This window comes from Suncus etruscus, chromosome 3 (assembly GCF_024139225.1).
Source record: "Suncus etruscus isolate mSunEtr1 chromosome 3, mSunEtr1.pri.cur, whole genome shotgun sequence".
NCBI classification, from domain to species: domain Eukaryota; kingdom Metazoa; phylum Chordata; class Mammalia; order Eulipotyphla; family Soricidae; genus Suncus; species Suncus etruscus.
In genome coordinates this window covers 53,020,048-53,024,829 of record NC_064850.1, presented here as the reverse complement: position 1 = coordinate 53,024,829, position 4,782 = coordinate 53,020,048, and positions in this window count along the sequence as shown.

The following is a 4,782-nucleotide window of genomic DNA, read 5'->3' as shown; positions in this document are numbered from 1 at the left end:
TTCTAAGGCTACATGGACCCCAGTCACTGGCTTTCTCCGACATTCATACCTCTACTAAACTTTAGATTAGGAATTTTTCTACAGTGACACTAATTGTTATTGAGACACTGTGAAGACCATGGTTCTTACTCTACATCATTTAGCATTTTTTAATAATCAACAAACTAAATCCCAATTTACATTTATTCAACTCCTAATACCCCAACTTGCAAATCTATACATTTAGTAAGGTCAATGTTTTATGCTTTTAGAGAAGAAAAAAAGAGAAATAAAATCCTGTTACATAATTATGTATATAAAATATATAAAGTATGACTTTTTACTGGAACCAACTAAAATTTTTATATTTATTTTTTATTTTATTTCCCATAGGTATATAAATCATCTTAAAAAGCAGTTGTGGTTACTTAAAATATATACACATAAAATATTGACTTCAACCTTTTTACATTGTTAACTTATTAGGAATAAATGTGAATTAACACTATTGGTAACACACACAAAAAAAATGACCAAGTCACTAAAGAGAGGTTCTGAAACTCTCTTTTAGACTTGTTTACTTGGGAAAAAGATGTTACAGTTGAAAAAAATTAGATCATGTTTTTATTAGGGTATCTATTCAGAACATTATTAGAATAATGGATTGGCACTAGATGATGTATGAGAGATAGAATAAAATGACTTGGAAGCACTTCATACACCTACATAATAGACATTTTTTTCTAAAGGCAATAGGAAGGTTTTTAATACAGCAGAAGTACATTATCATTGCTACATTCTAAAAGGTTTATTACTCACATTATTATCAATGACTAATAATCAACCTATCCATCTAACAAATTTTCTATCAATTAGTGAAGTTTTTTATAAATGTCTAGACTAGAGTAACAAGACTCAGAAGAAATGCAAAGGTTCACAAGACACTATTATGAACAAACATAGGTCAACAAATTTGAAACTTGAATATTGAAATTTGAATATATATAGAAATATATATATGATAGGGGCCAGAGAGATAGCACAGTGGTAGAGCATTTGCCTTGCATGCAGCTAACCTGGGAAGGACTTGGTTTGATTCCCAGATCCCATATGGTGCCCCAGCCTGTTGGGCGATTTCTGAGTGCAGAACCAGGAGTGAGTGACCCCCTGAACACTGCTGGGTATGGCCCAAAAGCCAACAAATAAAGTTTAAAAAATAAGAAAAGGAAATATATAAGATAATACTAAATCTGGAGGAATAGAAAATCTGAACACACCTATCAAGAATAATAAAATTTAAATAGTAATCAAAAGCCTTTTAAAGAATAAAAATCCAGACCTAGAAGGCTTCAGCAATGAATTTTACCATAGCATACTGTTGAGTTCTGCATCAGTATATATCAAAGATACTGGTTTTCTTCATAATTTCCTTATATACTTTCAAAGTAAGGATAATATTGACCCACTCATCATCATCACAAAAAGCATTTAGAATATGAGAACAGACTAGTAAGTAGTAGTAGTAGTAGTAGTAGTAGTAGTAGTAGTAGTAGTAGTAGTAGTAGGTAAATGCACTGGCAATTCCAATTCCCTGAATGTATCTGCAAGGAAATACAATAAAGATCCCAAAGAGATTCTTGCATCTTCCATGTCTGTGCAATATTAATCCCAATGATATAGACAAGGAAACACTACAGTTGGGATCCATATTTACATATTTACACAAGAACATTGCTTTAATGCACTGGGTACACAATTGACTTCTCATGAGAACAAATGAGGCTTTCTATATCATTATTAGTGTCTAATAATATCTGGTCCCTCTGTGTGGTTTGTCTCTAAACTAAGAATTATTCTGACTCACCTATACAAAAGATATTGTAGTACTTGACATTCTCTCCTCTTAATCTATCCAAAGTCTGTCAGTCTTTTAAGACTTGCACAAGTTCTACTCCCTTTCAAGTCTTCTGTGGCTGATTTATTCCAGACTAATCTTTTCTTTACTCTTCTGTGTCTTCCTTTTGGCATATTGATAAGTACATCTTCTATGTAGTTACTGAATATTTTTTAATCTGCAGCAATTTCGTGGTTTAGTGCAAAAAAATAAGATACACAGACACTATTAGAAAATGAATAATTTCAAGCATAGAAAAGGAAAAATATAGAATCCATAAGTAATAGAGAAATGGTAAGGATGATGGCTGTGTGAAACTAAAAGTGAATCCAGATAAAAGTGTAGATAACTAACAGAAGTTCAAATGAAAAATCACTTTTAAAAGATGAATATAAAAGAAAGTGTATTTACAGTGGCTTGATAAAGAAAAGTGGATTATGTTCCCCAAGCAAAGCTGATTTAACTTGCTTGCAATGACTGGTGAAGGATTAAAGGGCACCAGAATGCTTCTCAGATACAAGAGTAACAAGAGACACTGAATAAAAAGAAAATTGAGATGTGAAATCCAAGAGAAGAATTCACAATACAGAGAGGATAGTAATTGAAAAAGAAAAAATAAGAAAGAAAAGGCAAAAAGAAATCATTTCTTGAAGGATGAAAGTGAAACTAAAGACAACTAAATAGATAAGAAAAACACATCTCTCAAGTATGTAAAGAATAAAGGCAGATTTAGTCAAAGAAAGAAACTGTCGTAAAGCTTGGAGCTCCCTGTGACCCAAGAACAAGAATGTTATTGTCATAAGGAGGTGGAGGTAGATATAAAGCCAAGCAGCTCAGAGGTGGTGAGGGGATTACAGATACCCTTAGGATATATTAGAAGGAAAACAAAAATAGGTGAGACATAAAAAGCTTAAATCATCATCTGCTCATGTAGTGCCCCTAAAATAAGGAAGTCTAGTACCCATAATACAGTTATCAAAGAAAATGTAAAACACCTGGATTTAAAAGAGTAAAACACATGGAGTTTATGGTGGACACATTCCACCATAAAGGAGCAATTGGAACCTACAGAAGAGTGGCCAAGAGGAGACATTGTGTATTGAATTCAGAATTTGAGAATGGCATTGACTTTGAACATGGACATAGAAAAGAAAGAGGAGCCAAGGCAGGAACAACACAAAACTGAAGCAAAACCAGAGAGCCATGAAATAATGTTTTAAAGTTATAAAGTCAGTGAGAAAAGGGATTTCATTGGTCTCAAATGAATTCAAAAAGAATTATGCCATGACATTAGGGTTGGGGTAGGGCAAGAAATGTTAAGTTAAAATGTCAAAGTCACACTAAATACAGGTCTGTATTGGAGTAGCTTGTAGGAAGATAGTGCATTCACAATACAGGCAGGGACAATGTCCTCTTTGGGGACAAAGAAGGAGGCTTGGCCTTTATAGTAATGTGGACCTACATACCAGAGTCCTAGTGGGATGGTAGAAGTTATAAGAAACTCTTGCTAAAAGTGTGAGGAGTCAAATACACATGATATGCCTTAGAATAAAGGCAGAAAAGCCAAAGAGGGAGAAGCAGGGGTATCACTTGCCATCCTAAGGCAATAGCAGCAACTTGCTCTTTTGAAGTAAAAATTATTGATCAATGGTTGTGAAGAGGAGAGGGAATACAATCAGGAAGCCTGTAGAGAAAAATACTTATATGGGGCACCAAAGCAGCCAGCAGGAGACAAGCAGAAGGTACCTGTAAATATATTTCTCTGCAGGAAGAAGAAAAGCCAGATACATTCTGTGGCATTTTGGGGTAAAGTAAAACAAATTCAGATACAAAGGCAGAATGATGGCATATGGGGGACAGCTTGAGAAACACCCTGATCTCCCTTCAAGGAAATCTAAATTATCTAGAGTATTTGGAGGAGTTGTCACAGAAGGGGAAGAAGGCACACCTGGAGTCTACAGAGCTTCGAGGGGGAAGATGTGGAGAAACCAGAGGAGCTGAGAGTCAAATGAGTCAGAAAGGGGCTCAAGGGAGCAGTGAAGGAGAGTCCCATGAGGAGTAAAAGTGTGGCTGTGTACTTAGTGTCGGCTAAGAACAAAGGAGCACTGTTATGAGTGCAGCCTGGAGAACTCTGAAGAATAGAAAGAGTCATTATAAAGCCAAGGAAAGTTAACATCCATTTTGTATGAATGATGGGTGCATGACCAGTTCAGTGTTGTAGATATCTTTTATGAGTAAAAAAGAAGGTAAGATGAGATGTGTGAGAAGCACTTTTCTAAGGAGAGAGGAAAAACTCTGAAAATAACACTGGAGTGAATTATTAGAAAGAAATGTAAAACATCTGCAGAACTTTGGCAGAAAATAAAGCACTTCTGGTGTATAAGTAGAAAATCAATTGTCATGGGATTTCCTGAGAGAGGATAGGATGAAAAGATGAGAATAAACAAACAGTGCATCCCAAATAAACATGCACAGACTAGAGCCATAGCACAGCAGGTAGAACAATTGCTTTACATTTGGCCAACTGGGTTTGGATTCCAATACCCCATGTAGTCCCTTCAGGCCCATAGTGTGATCCCTGAGCACAGAGCCAGGAGGAAACCCCACTGTCTGATTGACCTGTAAAAACCTGTAAATAATTTTAAAAGGTGAGATATAAAAAATATTTTCAAAATAAAAATATAGATAAGTATATTATTTTGATCTTTTAGAACAGGATTCTCAACCATTGTCCAGCCTTCTTTCTTTCTTCTTTGGGCATCTTATCCTATCAATTAGCACTCAAAACTTCAAGTCCTATACTGTGTCTCCCCGCCCCCTCCATTTATGATTTTCATCTACGGTTCCTTTGGAACATCCTGGAGCCTCTCAAGAACCAGCATAGAAACATTCTAGAATCCTGGGTTTAC